This window comes from Columba livia, chromosome 2 (genome assembly GCF_036013475.1).
Source record: "Columba livia isolate bColLiv1 breed racing homer chromosome 2, bColLiv1.pat.W.v2, whole genome shotgun sequence".
NCBI lineage: Eukaryota > Metazoa > Chordata > Aves > Columbiformes > Columbidae > Columba > Columba livia.
The window spans coordinates 74,315,714-74,337,780 of NC_088603.1; the positions used below are offsets into that span (position 1 = coordinate 74,315,714).

At 43.5% G+C, this 22,067-nt stretch overlaps 1 long non-coding RNA gene across 1 annotated transcript; it reads right to left on the reverse strand.

Annotated features, from left to right (window-relative positions):
* Window positions 1-2,239: 2,239 nt before the first annotated feature.
* Window positions 2,240-21,313, reverse strand: LOC110361890 (uncharacterized). Its single transcript, XR_002418775.2, has 4 exons — window positions 21,224-21,313; window positions 20,990-21,063; window positions 4,828-4,981; window positions 2,240-2,840 (listed from the first exon to the last, which is right to left on the reverse strand). It is a non-coding gene; the product is annotated as an uncharacterized LOC110361890 (long non-coding RNA).
* Window positions 21,314-22,067: the final 754 nt, after the last annotated feature.

Below are 22,067 nucleotides of genomic sequence, written 5' to 3' on the forward strand. Positions count from 1 at the left end.
AATTTCTATTCATAATTTCAAGGTTGTATGGCATTTTTCATTCTCTTTTTTTTTTAAAGAAATAAAAGTATTTCCTCTCAGAGGCATCACAGGTTGTTTTTCAACCCACTATATCCTGCAGTCTTCAATTTTGTTGTACTTCTTTAAAGCTGAGTATGTTTTTATTACATTATGAAAGGCAACAAAGTACTGTTTGCACAACATTATTGACAGGTTTGTGCATATTTCCTGCCAGGGCTTTTTAATTTAACTTAGAACCTAATTTTTAAAGAACTTTTATTAAATGTATGGAAAAGTTGTTAGCTGCTCTTTTGGGTTGAAATATGGCTACTTCAGATTAGCATAAATTAGCTTGAACAAGAAAATCCATTTAAAGCATCTACTCAAACTGAAATAATATATTTCACTGATTGTATAAGAACTGTCAAGAGCAGATTAAAAATGTACCACACTACAGGTAGAGGTTACTGCCTCTCCAGGGAAAAGGTCTGCTGTCTTCTGCTGAGTCACAGCAATGTGGTGCTTCCAGGCCGTTGCAATGCAAAGTAAGGCGCAATCACTTAAAGCTCACTCAAGGTGTCATTGAGGTTTGCATCACTCAAATAAATCCAAAGTGTGTGTGTGTGGAAATAAATTAGACAAAACTTTTGCAGCTCCCTGCAACAATGCAGGACTCAACCACTGTCAAGTCTGTCTGATGCAGGTATCTGTTTGCACAAGGAGGTGTGAATTTCCTCAATATCTATGTGAAGCACCAAAATGTTCCCACTGCACCCCTTTTCCACATTATCCACTGGTCAGCCCAGAAAAGGGCTCTTCAGACTGGCAGACTTGGCTTCATTGTGGGACCCAATGCATGGCTGCCGAGGTTGGTGTGAGGTGTGACCCACAAGCTGCAGTCTCTCTGTGGGCTCGCACATGACGTCCATCATAGTGCCCAGCCCTTTTATATTAATTAGAGGGGTCATATACTTACGTCCCTCATTGTCATCTGACGTAGACTGCTGCCTGGTTGGAAGAGCCATCAGTTTTCAACTGATACTAAAAAAGTTTGAAATCACCTGCCATTCATCAGACCATTTCACATTGGCTTAGCACAAAATGTTTTGTTGGATAGGGAACAGCGGTTTCCCTCTCCAGTGAATGTATAATAAGAAGGATGTGTTTTACATGGGAGATGGGAATTCTTCCCCGCAGACACACATGTGCAGCACTGCTGGCTTTCTTGGAAGCTGCATACATAGTTCTGAACAAACAAACAGCCACCACATCACTTCTCCCAGGCTCAGAAATTGTGCTAGCTTTCTCCAGCAAGCTTAGTAGTGTGCCAGAAATAAGCAACTGAGCTCTTACCCAGGCAATCCAAACAACAATATTTTTAATGTCCAGTCCCCAGATCTTTGATTCAATCCTCACTGCAAAAATTATGAAATCTGCATTTGTTAAAACTACCAGAATTTTTGGGAGCAAGTAGCATGGGGAAGGTAGTGGCTGGGGCATGTATGGCAAATGCCCTCTGGCTGCCAGATGGGCTTGCACATGTTTGTGTGTTTCTCCCTGGTTTCATGAAGCCTCTACTGCCCTTGTCACCACCAGAGCTCTAAGACATTCTTCCTCTGCTCAAGCCATGGGGACTTTATCTGGTTTTAAAACAGAAGCCCTTGCACAGTTGTCCTTCCCGTGCCAGCACAGTGCAGCTAATAACCAAGGCATCTGTGCTGCACAACAAAGACATGATGAAGTTGCCAGCACTGACCTACTGAGCAACACAGCAACAGCCTAGAAGCACGTGTCAAGGAAGAACCTGTTTGCTCTATAAAAACTCTTGGCATTGGGAAAAATATCCTTGTCTCATTTCCTAAACTGTAATGAGCTACCAGCATTTGCATTTTTCATTTCAGCATAGATGGTAAAAAACCAGAAACAAACAAATAAAAAACCTCAAACATTAAACAACAACAAAAAGAAAACACAAAACCAAAGAAAAACAAAACAAACCAAACAAAAACACCTCCTGTAGCTAGGAAAATCGAGGGCAGCAAACAGATTGTGTGCCTGTTGCACTCTCATTCAGTCTTCATTGCACAGAAGAAAGGAAATTATTTTTTTTTTTTTTTAAATCCTCAACTCTGACCTACTAAGCTTGCGGGTCATGACCCCCATTTGGGAAAAGCTGCACTTTCTCCTCTTCCTCCTGCCTGTCTCACACACACACACACATACAAACCCCATGAAAACTTTACCCTAATGACAAAACAATGCCTGAACGAATGTGTCAAATATAAGCATCCAAATAACAGAGCCAACAAAACATGTCAGTCTCTTAATTTCAATTTCAAACATAGGTTAATATTTAAAAAAAAGTACCCAAAAGCTATATATTTTCAGTAGACAGCCAGTTCAGCATTAAGTAAATTGACTGAAAATGACTGAAAATGAAATAAAATGACAGCACCTGAGAGTAACCATTAATTCTACATTCTTTCCTTTCCAGGTCTTTATTAATTTTTCTTCCACTTAACATAATACTTGGGGTTTTTCCTCCCTCTTTTTGATACTATCTTGGGCTATTTCTTTACATCTCCTTTCCATATATGCTTGCCTTTCCCCTCATTTTCTGTGGAGCCTGACTCTGGGCTCCCCATGGAGCTCATTCACAGTCAAATGTTTCTTAGTCAGGGAAACCTTCCACATCATCACGTTTGTCAGTGCGGTTCCTCCAGCTTTCATTATACCCTTGGGCTAAGGACCATGTGAGCCCCGGGTCTGGGGAAAGGAAGTTCACTCTTCCTGCCGTCCATGACAGCTGCCTTCAAGCATCCCAGCTGGATTTCTTGAACCTAGAATGGGAAAACTCCAGTTTAGGTTCAATCCATGAGTAAATTTCTTTCACCTCTCAGATAAAACATGCTCTTCAAAATTTCTGTCCTGGGTCCATTACTGGGCTCCTGTTTAATATTTACAGAGAAGTACTCTTTGACGAGAGGTAGCAACAAATAGAGACATACCCTGTGCTTAGCCCTGGCACACCCAGATATGACATAAGTTTGATGAAGGGATCTTATTTACCGACTTGGTTTACCCTTCACTTTCTGCATCTGTATGGAACTGCCACTGCTGCTTTGAAAAAGAGCAAAATGTTAGATAGCATCCCTGAACAGCAGTTCAATTTCCTGAATAAATTTCATTGAGAAAAAATGTTCCTGCTTGTCATGTTACTGAAATATTTTGGCTCCATTCAAATTCTCAGTTCACTAATACTGATTCCGTAATATTTACTATCTGGTAACATTCAGGCTCTTGGTTCTTTCCATCACTGCTGATGGTACGGAAGTATTTTTCTAGGATGTCACTTTACTTGACTTTCTAGCATGTTACTTGACTACATGCCCTGTTCTCTGTTCAGCTGCTTTTGGAATGCATTTTTCATTTAATGCAATTCAGATTGTTCATCACCCTCACTAATCAAGAAACACTGAGTTTTCTAGCCTACAAAACATCCACTGGCCCATGAAAATCCACGGCCACGCAGCATCACACATGCTAAGAATGTATTCTTGCCAGTCCTAGCAGGGACTCACATGCAGGTGCAAGTCAAACACTCATTTTGGCCCTTTTCACCATAAAGCATTAAATCTTGAGATCCCTTAATACTCCCACCCAGCCTCACAGCAGGCATGTCTGAAGAGACATGAGTGTAAGCATCTCGTAGTGCTGGTGAGGCACTTAGTTAAGCGTTCCCCTTTTGGGCCTCACTTTTGCTACTATGCACAATAACGCTCAAGGCTATGCAGCTGCACTCCGGTTCATGCAGGATCAGGTTCCCCTGCCCTCTTTCTCCTGGCTTAGCACTTTTTTTTTTTTTTTTCCCTTTTTTACCCTGTACTCATGCATGAACACTTCAGAGCACAGAGCACCATTAAGCTCAAAGAGAACATGCACGAGCACTTCATAGCTCTCCACATGGCCCTTTTGCCAGACTTTCCCTTCAAAGAGGCTGCTCCAAAAGCTGACTGGAGCCAGCGAAAGTCTCCCCATTGGCCTTGGATCAGGCCCAAAGCAAGGGACACAATTAGACAGGAGCGGAGGCACTAACGAAAGGCAGCTTGCCTGCCAGCAGACAAAACTCAGGGAGTCCTACAAGTAGAAAGCTGTATTTGAGGGCCAAACTTGCAGTCCTTTGAGAGACGAGCCTCTGCACAGTGGGTGCTCTGCCAAGCAATCTGTGATCTTCGTGACTTCCACTCGAGCAGCGTGCTGAAGCACTCAGCCGTAGCTTTGAGCTGCCGAGGTAAAGACAGTGTGTGGCAACTGCCTCGCCTTTTTTAAACCCGTCAGATTTATTTGTTCGATATATATTTTTATTCTCTTGTTTATGCTTTTTATGAATCTTATTATTACAAAGCATTGTTTTTAAATGGCAGTGGAAAATATACCAACTGAAGATGTTTGGGAGAGTCAAAAAGAAACCCAAAAAAAAGCTTGCATCCAAATTTCATAAGGAAGCAAATGGGTATTGTTCTTCTTATTCCGCTTTTGGTTCTGCATGGACCAGTCTGCCCAGAAAGAGATGTCTCAGAGCAATTCTCTCCAGCCCTCTAACAATAAATAGGGCAATACAAGAGTATTCACAGTCCAACAGTTCATACCGACTGTTACTCATTAACTTGCAAACGCACACTGTGTTAACACCACACAACATGAAATAAAGTCCACACTCAATACAAGTTGTACATAGCTCTCCATTTTTCATGCTGCTCTTTTTTGAAAATAGCCTCATCGTAACAACTTATCTACCTAATTTAGATCTCAGTGCTTTCTACTCACATTAACATTGGTTGCAATGGACACAAATGTATTATCTCATCTGAAAGAAAATCCAACAGATCCTTTTATCAGACTTGTAAGATGATATGTTTGGATGAAGTGTCTGGCAGAGTCCTGCCAGAGCTCTGGTTTGTTTAACATTTTCAGCAGTTATCTGGAAGCAGAAGTAGAAAAAAAACATTAATTATATTAACAGTTGACATCAAGACTGGGGGAGAAGAGGGAAAACAATAAGTTTATAGGAAAAATGGAAATCAGTTTACAAGGACTTGAGAATTAGACAAGCATGATCCAAATGATGCAAATTTACAACTACTTTATGTCAGCAAGCAGACCAGCTTCTTATCATGTCTGGATAACCTAATGTTACCTTGGAAGATACTTAGCACAGAAGGACAATGGTAATATCTTGCACCCAGAAAATGGATTGTCCATCCTTTATACAGTATTTTAAATGATGTAGAAATTCATAGAGATCTGGAGATCACAGAAGGAAAAAAATACTTACGTCTGAACAAGAAAACAACACAGATGACAGAAATACTGAAACCATTATTGCATGTGCAGTTTGCCCCTTTAGCCTAATGAGAAGAATTAAGTTCAACTATTTAATGACCACAAATCATCTGCAATGCTCTGTGCTGCTTTATTGTGTACAGAAATTATGGGTTACTACATTAGGTGTAAAACACAGTTTACTGCAACCCAGATTTATTTGCATGTGCAAAGGAAGAAGACAAAGCTAGACAAAAGCAGCTGTCATGCATGACAAGATATTATAGCTCAGGAGTATCGATTCATGACAGGGTCTTTGTGCGTTGCAGACTGGGCTGTGTAGGTGCTGGATGCAGAATTAACCCTCCCTTAAGAAGAGCCTTCCTCAGCACTGTGAGCTCTTGCACTATGAGCTACTGCAAGGTCCCAGAGACATGCAGATATGGGGTGAGACGCAGTGAGTATTGTGAGCCACTGCCTAGCTGAGGAGAACCCAGCACATCACGGCTGGTATGCACAGGAAAGGGACCCTGTCCCGTACCCAGCTTGAAGGCCACCAGACAGACATCAAATTAATGCCTGACCCATAAATTGCCTACAAAACTTCCTTACTCTGGCTGCAGCCTATTATTTGTCTCTGGCTCCCTACCACCAGCTCATACTCCCTTTCTCATATATAGCCTGGCTTCCCAGTCCTCAGTTTCCAGTGACAATACTGCAGTGGCTCCTGTCCCACGCTCACTCCCTTTGCCTCTCCCTCCAGCCTCACACAGGCCCCCTGCCTCTAGCAAAACCCCTGAGCAGATCCTGGTCTTTCCCTTTCTGCTTTCTGCATCTGCAAGACAAAAGTAATGATGATGTATCCTTTCCTCCAAAACACGCTCAGATCCTTGTCCCAAATATTCATTTCATCCTTCCAGCACTAGCTGGAAACCAACACATCTCTGAATATTACAGGTTATTTATGTTCCAGCTCCTAAGATACTCTGTACAGTAAATATAGCAATACAACTCTGAAGATGTTAAGATGATGAAAATACAAAAAATATGTCAAAACTTAGGAACGCAGTCATGAGGGTCAAGGCATGACACAAGTGCCTCAGCACATTTTGGACAGAAGTCTTGAGCCTAGCCTCATTAGGTGGATATTCTCAGAAACCTTCCTGAGGTGCTTAAGCAGGGATGGCACAGTCAGGCTTCCAACTTGGTGTCGTGGGCAAAGTATCCCAGCTCTGCCCTTGCCTATAGGAACACCTCTAGGAATGTGATAGCACCATGAAAAACTCACTCCCTTTATGATTTTTTTCCTTCTCATCATTCTGTGAATCAGGCAGGATTGGTGCTCATTTGCAAAGATCCTGTCTTGGCAAGGACCAACTGAACACACTTGGGCTTTGGGCATCTCTACACTCCCCCTGTTACTGTGTTCCTAAGTCTCACCATGACAGAATCTGCCCCCAGTGTCCCACCTCTCTCTCCTCCAAGGTAACAAAGCATGAAAGTCCAGGAGGTTTACTGACATATTCTGCTTAGGTCATTAAACAGCTAACATGCTCCATGCTGAATTCTGGTATGGCACATGCACACTGCATGCTGGGTTATAGTCAGGCTATATCCATACCAGTAAACTAGACCGTTATCACATTAGGACCAAATATCCTGGCCTGCTGGCAGACAACAGTGTACTAGTGAACTAGTCTCCTAAATAAGGTGGCAGCAAGAAAACTAGCTACTGGGTATGGTCCTTGACACACTCCAGTTGCTAGATCAGGCCAAAAAAATAGTCAGAGAGAGCACCAGTTGCAATGGGCCACGTTCATGCCAGAGAATGTGCTGCTAGTTCACTAGCATAGGCAGTCATCTTCCAGGACTCAGGAAGGCTGCCAGGAGAGCTTGGATTTACTGACATAGACTCAGTCTCAGCACCTGTCTTTTCCCCATGTGACTAATAATACAACGACATCCCAGAATATGGCAAACACAAAGCTAAAAAAGGTTGAGATTGAATCCTCCGTGTGGAAGGTGGAAAGGTCCATGCTGAATATTTCCTTCCTACTCAATCTCCCCAAGGTGAGCTGAGACTGATCAGCGTATTTGCCTTTATCCAAGCTGCCTGAGACAGGTACAAAAAATATTTTTTAATACTTTCTTCAGTGCAATTTAGTCAGTCTTAATATTACCTCTGATGTTTGTTCAGATTCTTCAAGACTGCTTCATGCATGGATTGTTCTCAGTGTAAACATGTTGTTTTTAATAACGTGTTTTAGTAAATGGCATTCAGATTTTGCTTCCCAATCCACATCGAAGTTTAAAAGCATCTGAATGTTGCTTTAGGTGTATACTTTAAGGACAAAAAGCTTCCTTCTGAGGCCTGCAGAGTTACACATAAAACAAAATACATGGTGGATAATAATGATTGCCCTCATCCTCTTCACTTCATTGTATTTCAGGAGTGATTCTTTCAACATCAGAGTTGTCTGCTAGCATTAAACTAGTATCACAAAAGGAGCAGTAGGTCCATAAATGTATCTGACTTTACAGCCAGTTCTCACCATCTTATGGCCTCATCCAGCTCCAGCTGTGCCCTCCACAAAGGGTGCAATCTCCAGTCCCCTTATCTACATGTCACTGCCAGCGATTACTGTCCTGTCAGCTCAAGGGAGTCATCAGCCGACCTTCCTGCATTGTGCCTGAGTACCTCAAATGGTTTAAACTGCAGGGCTTACATAAACCAATCCATTTTGACTGAAATGATTCAGGGAGCTTCTACTTAAGCAAATCTTCCAGGAGATGGAAAGGAACCTTCAGAAGGTAGATAGCAATCTGGAGTTGAAAATGGCAATGTCTCCCATGGATGCAGCTCTTTGTAGAGCACCTTAGTTATAAACACAGAGCAATAGCTTTGGAACAGATGCTAAGCAGGGATAAAATGTGTGTGCCTTGTGTCAAATGCAGACATTAAAAGACAAAGCTGACTGTATTAGGTGCATTCCCTCTGGCTATAGCTTCAGGGAATTTTTTTTTTAAAAAGGAGAGTATGATTACTTGGGAGGTTAAAACACAGACCGATTTAACCTCAGCATTTGATTTTCACAGGCAAAGATTAAGTGGAAAAGAAGGCAAGAAGGCAAGTCACTGAACAACTTCACCTAGAAGGGATCTCTGGGGATTTCTGGTCCAAGTCCATGCTCAAGGCAGAAGTGACTCCAAAATCAGATCCAAGTTCTCAGAGCCTTATTGCGTAACTAATGTCTCTAGGCAAATGTCCTTCTCTCACTAAGTCCTTCTCAGCCCATCTTTGAGGATCTGCCCTCCCCAGACAGAAGACAGCTTGCCTGGAGGACCACCTCCTGCACCTTCCTACCACTTGAGGTGGAGGCTGTGAGGAGAGGAGGTGCAGAGCAGGAGGGCACACCTGAACCCTGTTGCTCCCTCACATCCCTTTTGCCACTCTTCTGAGCCTCCTCTGGCTTTGTTGAGATGCTGCTTACCTTCCCTCCCACTACCTGAGCTTCCTCAGGCCATTGCAGCTGCTCCCAAGGTGAGCTGAGCCTGGGGGCGGATGTGGGAAGGACAAGAGCAGACCCCAAATAAACAGGGCTCAGCCTTCCTCTCCCTTCCTGCTACAGCACTGGTAACACTTGGCAGCACAAATAACACATCCATGATCTGCTCATTCCCCTGTCTCCAGTAATGGCTCAGGTGGTTGCAATGGCTGAATAAAAGGGTTTAAGGCAGGTAGGAGAAAGGGGAATGCACCCAAGGACTGACAGTTTCTACCTGCCAACTCAGACTTTACTCACAGAAGCCCCAGCAATGGTTCAGCCCAGCAGGGAAAGTGAGGCACCCAGAGGTGATGGTAATGCAGTCAAGGAACATAACCTCTTTTAAGAGGCACAAAGAAAAAGGGAAGATGAGCAAGCCTGAGACCCCAAAGCAGCATCTTATAGATCTGCCTTCTCTCTTCCCACATCAATTTCAAAATATTCTCCTTGAGCTAAACCCACCCCTCAGAGTGGGAAGTGACTGATATAATTGTGAACAGAAGTGCCCATGCTACATGTGTCAGTCTGCCACTTCTCTCCCCTTACAGTCTACCCACATGCTGATCTGCCATTTGTTGCTATGACACCATTTACAGCTCAGAATATCTCCATCACTTACCTAGCTTATAAACTCAGGAGAACAGTAAATGTGGTGCCAGGACCCTGTTTGCTTACTTCTATCCAAAAGTATTGCCAGTATAGCTGGCATAAATGGATAAAGGGGAATCCTGCTGTACTCCTAGCCATTGAAATCTTGCAATCCTGTTGAAGATGAATGTACTTCTTGAGGAACTGGAAGACAACTTGGTATCTGAAACCAAGTCCTATTCATCTGTATTTCAGACTAACATGACACGGTGAAGTCACAGATCAGACTGAAAGGTTTGGATTTGTATGCTTGCTGCTGGCAAAAGAATTGGTGAGTAGGTACCACACTACAAGCCAAATGCTGCATTGCTGACTCAGGCACAGAATGGGATTTTCAAAATACTTAAAGAATGCACATCCCAGATGAAAAGAACACATACCCACAGCCTCACTCAGAGTTTTGTTTGGCTTCAATAGCAGGTAGGGACAGAAAGTCTGAGTTCTCAGACTCACACATTTGTGTCCTGTTCCATAGACATTTAACCAGGGGAAAAAGTCACCCAGAGCCTTAAGACACAACCAAGAGTCAGCAATAATTTGTAACAAAAGACTGGTCACCCTGATTTCTGAGCAGCTCACAAATGTGGCTATATTTTGTCCTTACACCAGTATCAAGAGACAGGGAGGTATAATCGAAAGGTGGACACTGGAGCACAGACGAAGACCCAATTTAAGCAGAAGTCACAGCTCTCTCTTAAATCTTCAGCACTGATCTCCTGATTTCAGTCTTCTCTGGACTCTTTTTTGACCTAGAAAGTAGGACAAAGCAGCTGTGCAAGTGAAAACCAGAGTACTGTAACCTTGTACACTGAGTACTATCAGCAGCAAAACTGCCTTGACAAGTCAGGTGTGCTCTCTCACACTGCCAGATCCCAACTTAAGGTTTTATTGGTCAAAAACAGAAGGAAAAAGATGTCAAGCCACTTGATCAGCAGGTACAAGTGAGTATAACTACATTAACATCTCACTAGGTATATCATCAGTAGGCATGACCCTGTTGGAGGATAACCTACAAGTGGCTATGTAATTGAAAACATTTTAAAGAATGAAACTGGAAGTACTTTCCTCCTTTTCTCTAACTTGCATTATTTTTAGCTCAAATTGACATATACTTCGAACTATTGGTTGAACAGTGAATTCAAAGATGACAGAGACAGAGCAAAAGCCAGAGTTTCAGCCGTGAAATCAAGTCCCATGGGATTATGGAAAAAGACAGGACTGGAGGGTCAGCTGGTGCAAAGGGCCTTCAATCCTTTGAATCCATCAACTTCCACCTTCTGAAGAAGGTCTTCTTCAAGCCCCTCGTAGACTGTTAGGCACCTAATGTTAGGGTCACAAAAAGTTCCTGGGCTTAACTAGAGCTCACAGTAGCACTAAGAGAGAAAAAAAAAAAAAAATTAAGAAAAGGAAAAAACCTAGAAATCTAAGCAAAACCTTTCCCATCCTGCAAAATGCAGAAAGGGCACAGAAAGAGCAAAGAAATAGAATAAGAAATAGCCTCCCTTTTCACTGCCAGTGGGGAAGGCTGAGAAGAGATTGCCACTCCTGTGACAACTGAAGTCTCTAAGAGATGCAAAACAGCTTGTGGCAACAGACTGAAATTGTCTTGCAATATCTGTGTCCTCATGTTGCCTGGACGGATGATGAAACCGCATTGCATTAGCTCGGTGGCTCATGGTGGGCATTGTGCTATGACTCCGTGGGCTGCCAATACGCAGGGCGCTGCCTTTCACCTGTGTTGCCTACATCTTCAGGGCAAAGTATTGGGGCCAGTCGAGGGCCAAACTTTCACCTGGCATAAATTGGTGGACCCTCATCAGCTTCCCTGGGACTTCATTGATTTGCAGCAGCTGAAATTCTGGTCCCTGCTTATGCTTAAAATCTGAGACAGGCTTTCGTTGGACACAAAATAATGCTCTTTGGGACACTTTGAAAGCCGTGCTGTGTGCGAGTGAGGAGCTAAACGATTCCCAAGATTTTCTGTGAGACATGTACAAGTACACATAGTGCATCGAGTGTGAACAGGCTACACCAGACAGACAGACACAGAATACGCTCCCTGGGATGTGCCAGGGTGAAGAAGAGTTTTCTAAGTCACTTCATTTTTACTGGAAACTCTGCACCAGTCCTCCCACATGTAATGCACTGTGCACTCCTCGTAACCAGCATTGTCTGAACTTGTGGTATTTTAATAAACGTTTCTGCCAAGCCAAAGACGCTCTAAGACACATCACCTTTGTCCAGAGGAGGACCCCAGCTGAAATGAAGTCCAGAGAGTGTGACCTCTGCTGCAAACCAACACATAGGTATGTTAAATGAGTTCCTATTAAAAATAACTGCTCTACGTACTGCCTGGAGTAGAAGGGGGCACAGGCTGTCTAGAGAGTGCACATGAGGGTGACAGATTGCAACAAAAAATCCTTTCACTGTATGCAGAGGAAAATGAGGCGGTACAAATGAATGCTTCTTTTTTACTTCATAGGGACAGGTTGGCAAAAGTAGATTATTGGGTTTGGGCTGCACGGAAAATAATAATTTTCTCTTTTTTTTCTGAATCCTGATTCATCTTCATTATTCAGTCACTCAAGCTTCCTTGGAAACAGAGTGCTCCTGAGTTATTATGGCAGTCATAGATGAATTCAGCAGAAAAATATACGTATAATAATGAAAGAAAGTAAAACTGCTCTCCTTGTGCAGCCCTACAGAGAGACAGCCAGACAAAAGCATGAAAAAATTGACTGTCTGGCCAAGAATGAAATTGCTGGCAAGTCTGGTTTCAACCCTGCTATTAGCTTTCTTGCAGCTGCTTCAACTACCCCAGCAGTATGGAGATAAGTGCATTCTCTGAAGTCCTTTTCTTTTCGTTTGGGATAATGTATTTATTTGCATGTTAGCCTACTTCTGATTAATACCTCATCCGAAAGAACTTAGGAGCTAGCAGTCAGCCACCATAAACAAAAACAAATAAACAAAACAAACAAATGAAAAAAACTATACACAAGGGAAAAAAAAAAACCTCTCAGAACTGTTCCTGCATTTAGGGATGAATGTCGTGCTTCCTCTGCGGGCAGAGCCCTCTCCAGCTGCATTGCACATGGGGCAATTCTGCTGTGCCAAAGGGGCAGGACTCAGGCAGCTGGACAAGGGGGGAGGCTCTTGCAAACTCCGTGCTGCTGACTTGTGCAATGGGCAGAAAAGAGGGCCTTGGGGTGGATCTGCATCCACGCGACTCCTACCCTGACGCCGCAGCCACATCAATAGCAGCGGGGACTGTGGGTGCAAGCGTTACATTTCTTCTGTGAGGAAAGGGAGTGCCCAGAGTAAAGGCTCACGTTCCTGTCCCAGGAAGATGGCTACTGAGTGCTGATGGATCCAGTCAAGGGAGGTCACTCTTTGGGTCCAGACCTCAGGAACGTATTTGGGACCTAATGTCATGATAAGGCATGACATTATGCTAGCCTTCAGACTCGCCTGCCTCACAGGCATGTTAAGGTTTTTTCTCTTCAGAGGTGTAAAGCGCTTCTGTTGCAAGCCAAATAAAAGAAGGTACTGTCTAAGGGTGGAACATAAAAGGTTATGGAAGATTTGCCAAGAAAGTGTCTGTGCTTTTCTCATTCCAAAACACGGTAGGCTTAAAAAAAAAAAAAAAAAGTATCAAAAGGCACCCAACGATTGTTTTTTAGGAAACAAAAGAAACACTTATGGGTTGGCTTTTCCAAGTTGCTGCATTAGTAGATACAATAAACAGACAGCTTGGTTCAGATGAGTCACACGGCAGAAGAGGAACAATGACCTGTGTGTTTCTCCAGTAAAAAAACATTCATTTTTCTCTGTCAATAAAGATTTTTTAAAAATATAATTGCATTTGGGCAGCCAATCAGAAGGGTGTGGCTATTAGAAGATCACCCCCTCCCCCAGGGACTCAAATCTATTTGGCAGAGTGTCAGAATCTCAGGATACCCTAAGGCAAGCCACAGCATCTTAAAATAACTTAAACACACCTCATGTCATGCCTGGATGTTGAATCAGCCCAGAGATGTCAATCACATACTACCATTCACAGCAGAGTCAACTCAGTTGCTCTGATCCTCACTTTTGAACTTATAACTTCCCTTCACAGAAATCAGAGGCGGGTGTGGGTATATGTGTATATTTGTGTGTGTGCTTATGTGTGTGTGTGTAATTCCCCAGTCTCCACAACAACAATTGCACCCTTCGAGCCTCCTTCTTGGGAAACAACCCTTGCAGAACAGCAAGTTCATCTTTCCCAACAGCTAGTTGCTGAAAGGAGGCAGCACAGCTTGGCAATGGCAGTAAAAGACAGCAAACCTGGGCCTTCCCCTTAGAAGTTTATTGGGCTTTTGCTGCCAACAGGCACACCGATGTGATTTAACTCCACTGAGCTATTCTCAGCTTGGCCCCTCTAACTTGTTCAGAAGTATCTGCTCGTCTCAAAGGTGTCAGTTCTCTGAGAGCTTGGCTTGAGACACTAGGTCTGGTTTTCAGAGGGTCTAAGGTTCCTCTGCTATTACATTATAGGGCACTGTTGCTGTTGCTGTGGTGGTTATTTATCTGCAATGGAACAGTATCCCACAGATCAGGATCCTGCCATGCTGGATCCATACGCACTCTAAATCCTTACCAACTTCAGTTAACTGCTCTCAGGAGAACAGTATCTACACGCAGCACCCAAAAATTAGAGTTCAAAACAGATACTATTTAACAAAGTGTCTGCCATATTCCCTCATACCTTATTTTCTCCATCTGTAAATTAAGTGTGAAAATACGAATCTGTGTAAAATACTTGGGGATGCATACACAGGTGCAGAGCACTTTGTATATGTAACGCAGTGCTGCATTGCATTGCTTTTGAATTTAGGAGCTCATGATCTTCTTCTCTGCTTCACCTTGCTGTCATGGGACCCCTGAACTTGCAGTCTAGCAAACTGCATTTATGTCCACTGAAATAAGCTCGAGAATTTACTTGAAAATAGAAAAACAAACAAACAAAAAACCACACACAAAAACCCCCACAACGGATTATTTTGTTATTATTTCTGGGATAAGAATAATCATTTGCTACACGTTAGGGCAAGACACGCAGTTTCAGAAATTCGCTTCACACTTTTGTTTGGCGACTTGGAAGCCCCCAGGTTGAAGAATGTGCCTTATTTTTTAAAGACCACTAGGTGGAAGTGCTGCTCCATCTCAGCCTAGCCAGCCCAAAACGCTCTGAAAGCGGCAGCCAGGGCCGAAGCAGCCCTTGACAAACTTTTTTTCATGGGGAAGAGAAAGATGAGAAACCAGAAGCCTCGGTCCCCTTTTTTTCCGAAGCTGAACTTCGGTTCCAGTGCACACAGTATTGCGGGAAACATATATTAAAATCAATATATTAATATAATGGAATCATAACAACAAAGCTTGTTACAGCAAGGCATAAAACCTGGAATGTGCCTTCGGAAGGAGAGACAGATGAATTTGCCAAGCATGCCATAACACAAGCTTTATATGAATTATTAGTAATTTATAATGCACTTTTAGAGGAGTGGGGAGAACCTAGGAAAATGAATGGGCTTTCTTGGCTTTTCTCTAAAATGACAAATGTCTTTTTTATTCCATTTGCTCTCTCCCAGTTCCCAGGTTCCAGCCTCTGCCTATTAGCCCACTTAGCACAAGGTAACTCTATACCTCCTTCTTCTGCTCTTCCTGAAATGAATTAACTCCTAGAGCAGCTTTCCAGGGTAGCACCTGTCAGAAAGCAAGCTTGGGGTACTAAGTTTGTCTGTCCAAAGCCATTTGCCCTGCAGCCTCACTCAGAGCTGACCTAGTAAAACCAGACAAACAACTCCCAGCCATCGCCCTCCTCCCTGCCTCCTTCTTCCCCTCCCCTGTTTGTGCCCTCTGTGCTCTTGCTCTCTCCCCTCAGCAATTTAAGTTTGCTCACTCTTAAGCCTGGGACCACCAGGTATTTCATATGTTCCGTGCAGACCAAATTCAGAGCAGGGTACTCCTGAAGGGAGAGACAAGAAAAATGTCAACACAGGAGGGTTAAAGGCAGGCAAGAATCGTCTAGACTTTCAGTCTCATGATTCAGTGTGTCTGATGTAAAACTATTTAAATAAGAGTTATGTAAATAACGTGGCAGACAGATAGATTATTTAATACAATCAAAGTGAGATAAGGCCCGGGCCCCAATCCTTCCCTGAAGTAAGGCTGCTTTGTGCCATCCTCACAATGCAAATAGCCCTGAGGCTGGAAGACCCAAACCAGGGAGGATCACCCCAGTGCAAGGGCTCAGCCTCCCAGCTTACAACCAGCACAGCAGCTCCTACACAGCTCCTCCATCCCTCTACCCAAGCAAAAGGGCATTCATGAGAAAACTTAGTATCCAACAGGTCTCTGCTGCCATACTAATGCCTCCATGCCACTGTAATTTGGAGTCACTTGGATCAGACTTCCTCTGAGCTACGCTGGAGGATTTGCCTTCAGCTGAGCTAGCTGGGGACTGTGACTAGAACAGAAGCAGAAGGATAATAAAATGAACAAACTTTTTCTTCACCTCTTCACCTTCTGGCAGGGTTAACTTCAAAAATAGAGTTGAAAATGGCCCATCATGTAGGGTAGCACTTCCCTGTCATCTTGTTACCACCTTTAGCATATTCGTCTGGGTTTTACCCACTTTTAAACATCCCGGGGCATGTCTGCACCACAGGAATTGCATGCAGGATAGGCCCAGCTGAGCTAGCTTCAAATCACCTCACTTGGGGACCGATAGCAATGTAAACACAGGATCACAGGGCTTGCTGGGGGCTGCAAAACCTGCTAGAGAAGACAGCCCTGTGCACAAAAAGTCAGTGCCAACAGGTCCACGAGAAGTGTGAGGCTGGCTTGAGTTTGTTGACAGGAGTAGGAGTTGTTGCAGTGCAAATGTGCCTTTGTGTAACATGATTTCCACTAGTTCCCCTAGGACACCCAGCTTCACCCTCATTCAGTTTGTTATTACTTCGCAGTGAGGTTACACCACTTTCTTGACATTCACCTTCTCTTTTCCTTTACACATATAGGCCTGACTTGACTGTCCCTATGTTAAAATCAACATGCAAGGCAAGTTTAAGTAAGGACTATGCTGCTGACACTTTCCACACTACCACACCCTCTTGCCTCTTCCCATTCAGGTCACTCACATCTCTCCTAACTACACCTGTTTTTTTCTCTCCTCCTTTTTCTTAAGTTACTTAATACCTGCTCAATCTAATCTTCTCATCCACTTTGAATAGGACCAACCAGTTCTGCTTCCAGACACGGCCTGACCCAAGGATAATCTTTGCAGTTGCGTGACCCTGTCAACTAAGGACAGTTTGTTTTTTATTTTTTTTAAGCCAGAAGAGCTAAACCTATCAGGGACAGGTTTATTCAGGTATAAATATTCTCCCTATGGATACAACATAGCCTCCCTCCCACGTGGCATCACAGGGGAGTTAAAGCAATACAAATGAAGCCAGCGCTGAACTATTTTACATACACACATCAAGAACGCATGGCTTCTGCACACACACAGAGCCAAGGCGAGCATACATAGGGCCTCTCCGTCACAGTCGCTTAATGGTAGGCAACAATTTAATGCATCTTCTTTCAGCTTGCAGATGACTGTAACCATTTGAAGGCAACTTGAACAAGGAACACATTTACTCAGACTTCCTCCACTCCTACCTTCTACTTAAATTAATGTTGGAGTAGATAAGGCTGGATAGCATTTCCCTTCCCTTTTTTAAACCTTTCCTTAGTTTAAATGGTCTGACTCATCAGCAACACAAAGATGACAAAATGTCTATTCTCCTACCCCCTCTCCCCCAATATTTTGGCAAGATTTTGCTGTCAAATTAGGGTACTCAATCCATGCCAGCTGGAAGAAAAAAAAATGAGCTCCTAGCACACTCATTGTATATGATTAGGATTTTGGGAGGGTGCGGAGCATAACATCATCATAGGCAGAAAGTGAAAACAGCCAAAGGAAACGCCTACACTCTTCCTTCACAAAAGCTGCTTGTTGTGTCTGTCTGAACAATTGTTAAAAAACCTGGAGGGGAATTAGAAGGAAAAAGATAACTGACTTTATTAAGAGCAAAAGATTGATTGAGAAATTGATTGCACTTAATTGGAACTGTGCAAGCAAGGGAGAGGATTTCGGGTTGTTTTTTGTTGTTTTTTTGGGTTTTTTTTTCCCCTGGTCTTGCAGACAGTCCCGCCACAGAGCTGCACAAGCAGAAGACTGTGTTATTGAGCTCAAAGCTTAGGTTTGCTCCTTCTCCCAAGCTGTGGCTTGCCTGGAAGGAGCTGGCTTTGAGAGTTGACCCCATCCACAGCACTTCCAATCGCAATATTAAGGCCTTAAAAAGGAGGAAGAAAAAGGAGGAGTCACAAGGTTAAACCTCAGAGGTTGGTTTGTGCATGTATTTCTTTCCAGAGCTTCATTTCTTCTCTTCTAAGGTGTGCTTACATTCATAGGGTGTTTTTCTCTGTAACTATAAGGTCTAGAATCTTTTTAGTTTTGGGGTTTTTTTTAAGAAAATGGTAAGGTTCATATTTCATCAATTCATTTCAGGAATGGAGTCCTTAAAAGAAAATGGTTAGCCGATTCATAATAACGAAATCTGGAAGAATTACATGACTAAACCTCACCAGCCAAAGTGTCAGAGACAACACTGTTATGCGGCATATTTTCACTGAAGAGAAACTTCGTTTTCTAGAGTTATGCACATAATAATGAAGCTGCAGCACAAGAGAGATCTAGCTCAGTTTCACAATCTTTCCCCTCAAAACAGTCCTCAAGGGGAAAATGATAATGTGCATGAACAGTTAAAATAAAAGCAAAACCCAAGCTAACCCCTTTGAATAAACCAATTCCTTTTAATGTATTGTTGTTACCTTACAATATGTATTACCTTAATTTTCCTCTTAGGCAGCAGGAAGGACAGATATTCATACTGCACAGATAAGAGTGTGATTTTCAGTGAAAACAAGGGTTCCAGCAATTAGGTTTGGATTTGCTTTGTTTAAAATCAAATCACAAGATATGTGGGCCTCAGACTTATCTAAACGGTACAGTCAGTACACAGACTCACAGAGTCTTTGGAACTGGGAGAGCCCAGACCAACACAGCCTTTGTTTGCCTGTGTGATCACTTTACATTAATTAATATAAAGTTCTTTTGCCTGTGAAGGCAAGGAGCTGAGCTGGGTGTTCAGGATACTTTACCTGCCCAGGTGCAGGCAGCTGGTACCATATCGAGCTGTGTACTCTGATGATGTATTTCACATCCACTAATCTCTGCCCACTCTAAGCAAGAAGAGAGGCTTTACCTGAGTACTTTTGGATAAGCAAATTCATTTGGTAAGAAAGCAAAATAAGAGAGATGTTGCAAGAGCAAATGGCCGGTTTTTCAGATAACGGATGGCCATATAAATGGTAGGACTGAACAGCTGTCTTATATCCTTCCTCCTCATAAAAAAAACATCTGAAAACAAAGTCATTAAAAGTCGTCCAAATTCCTCCACTACCTCTTCTAGTCTTCCAGCCTGAGACAAGAGCCACCTAGATAGGACCAGAAGGCTGAGGCAAACAATAATATCTTTTACACTGAGTCTTTCCATAACAAGTTCCACAGGCCTGAGAGGCAAACCAAAGGAGGAAGAACCAGCATGGGCTCATCGCTTTTTGTCAGACATATATCTCCTGTGCCAGCCTGCACAGTTGCCAGCATCCTACAAGCCTCTCCATAGTCGCCTTCTTTTCTGCCCACCTGCCAGGAGTTACCGCTTTGCTGAGTCTGTCAGCTGAGCTGCTCATCTGAGCACTCCCTGATCTATTCCAGTCAAAACAAGCCAGGTCAGCTAAAGTGGCTTACTATATAGGTCTTTCCTAACCTGGTTCACTAGGAGTGAAATGGGTTGGGAAACTGTAAGGTGAGCAATTCCACCAACAGACCAGAGGAGTCAGTAACCTGCAGCAGGAGGGTAGCAGCCAGTGATAAGAAAAAAATCAACCCTGGCAGCCAAAATATCCCATGTCATTGAGCCTTTACAGACCTACTTGCACTGTGCCCACCTTGCACAGGACCACTGGAACAGTCATGCACAAGATTCTCCTCTTTTTGCAAATGGACAAATCACTCTGCAGCTACAATTACCTGCAGCCAGTGCTCATCAAGTGCTTTGAAGATTAAAAGCATAGATACAAGTGTTAAATATTGTAATTATTCTTACTACATAACATTGCTGCACTGAAGGTAGGGAGGGGTTGTTTTTCCATGTTTGTATGTGGGAATACCATGACAGCTGCTCCTTTCTGTTAAGTGAATTGCTGCCAAGAACCTTGATAAGGGATTGTGCTTGAAGGAAAAGGACTGAGTCTGGGAGTTTTCTTGGAGTGCTGCATACCACAGTGAAATTAAACCATGCTCTTACCATGCTTCCACTGTCAGAGCTTATTCCTATATGTGCTGATTACCCTGAGCTGCCTCTGGCTCCGCGAGGAGCAGCAGTGACTCTCAGCAGCTTACCAGGGCTTGATCCTACAAGTAGCACACGGAAGGAAACATGCTCACCTGAGAATTCAGCTCAGACAAACAACTTCTGAGTAGTCCCACAAGCACCAAATCCCCAAGTCTGCACTTCCGTTTTATTCAGCTCACACCTGGGGCTTTAGGACAGAGCTATTTTTGAATGAGGCTGAGGCATCCAGGGGTTTGGGCTCTTCTTTCTATTAAGGACACCTTCTGATCTTCCAGCACTGCAAAAAGGGGTAAGCCTGAATGTGGTTTCTCTATACAATGCACAATTCCTCTGCAGGGTTTGGCATTGCCATCACTTAGCTCACATGGCCAGGAGGAGTAGCTGGGGTAAAAAACCCTGAGTTCAGTCCATTTTTCATTATTCTCAGAAACAGGTGGGAGAAGGAGGTTTTGAGAACAGCATATAGTTCATTACTGCCTTGCAGCTGCCCCAGATTATGCCAGGAGCTGGGCTGGCACCTAGCTGGCTCTAGGTAGCCAAGCACAAACAAGGCTGTGCTGAATTTGGGTCATGTCCAAGGACAAAGCCATGAGTGACCACTTCAGTTTGTGGCACAGAGTGAAGTGCATTCCTGTGCACCTCTGGGCTCCCTGAGACAGCATGTACAGCCGAGGGCTACAGCATTTAGACAGGGAGTGCTTCTCTGCATGTATTGGGAGTTTACCTGAGCTAAGGCTGAAAAGGAACCATATGACTTGCTGTTTCCATGTCTCATCCTTCCCTCATCCTGCAACAGCCCTGACGAGTTTTGAACCTCTTTGCATGAGAGGGCAAGCAGGCCCCACACTCCAAGAAGAAAGGATTCTATGACCCATCTCCTTCGCACTATCAGGCAGCTTTTGGGAATAGATGGGAACTAAGAAAGCCTGGGGAACACAACTCCTGCAAGAGCAGGTTACTCACCTTGCCTCCCATTTCTGCACTCACACACACAGGCAATTCTGAAGAGGTGAAGCCACAAAGAGGGTGGACAGTTCCTACCAAAACGGAAAATATCAAAGTGAAGCAAGCACCTGAAAACCTCTCAAAGAGAATGGGCATAAGCACAGGAAACAGCTGCAGCTGATAGCATATGGAGGAGACATAGACAGGCACCAGACTGACAGTACCCAGTTCAAAAGGTGTTCAAGTACCTACCCTGAATCCTGAGGGGCTTGCAGGGGCCTGACACCTCCCTGGGAACCCATGGTACGTATCCACTACCTTGCTCCAGCCCCACAGAAGTCCTTGTCTAATTTTAAACCTACCAATAGCAACAGCACTGAATATGGGATCCAGGAGATCATTTGTGGCATGCTCTTGTAGCTTTGTTGTTCTGTGTAGAAAGATTTGTCTGTAGTCTTTCTGAAGGGGTGAGAAGGACAGAAAAGCATTAAAAATATATATTCATTTTATAACACTTTTAATTTCACTTGGTGACATGGGAGAAGGTAGCCAAGAATGGAGAACTAGCGAAAAAAAAAAAAAGCCTGGGTGTGTCACAGGGGAAGGGAAATATTGTAGGAGGAAGTGTAGGAGGTGATGCAGACAAGCTCACTAAATTGCAAGGCAAAATGTGGATTTTGTCCCCAAGCAAAACACCTCTGTACTGCTGTCAGGTCAAGCTAATAAAGACAGCTCTTTAGAGACTCAGCCGTCTGTATTTCCTCTCTCACCAAGAGGAAAAATAATTAATAAGCAACTTCTGTCTGGCAATCAGCAACTATTTGCATCATCATAGATGGAGATGGCAGCCTTCCTGATTGTGAAACACACCTTCTCTTTAGCAGTGGAGCTTCTGCTCATTCAGCCCAGTATGTAGCTGCCATCTACACTGCTGCACACAACTATGCTCAGAAGGGACTGAAGGTGGGCAGCACCCGCTGTACGGGCTATGAAGTGAAAATCACTGAGGCTTCTAAAGTCTTGGGAGTCTGGCCACAGGCATGAAAGCCAAGTTCCAGTATTTGCAGTTTTTACAACACAGGATTTGCAATAGCAG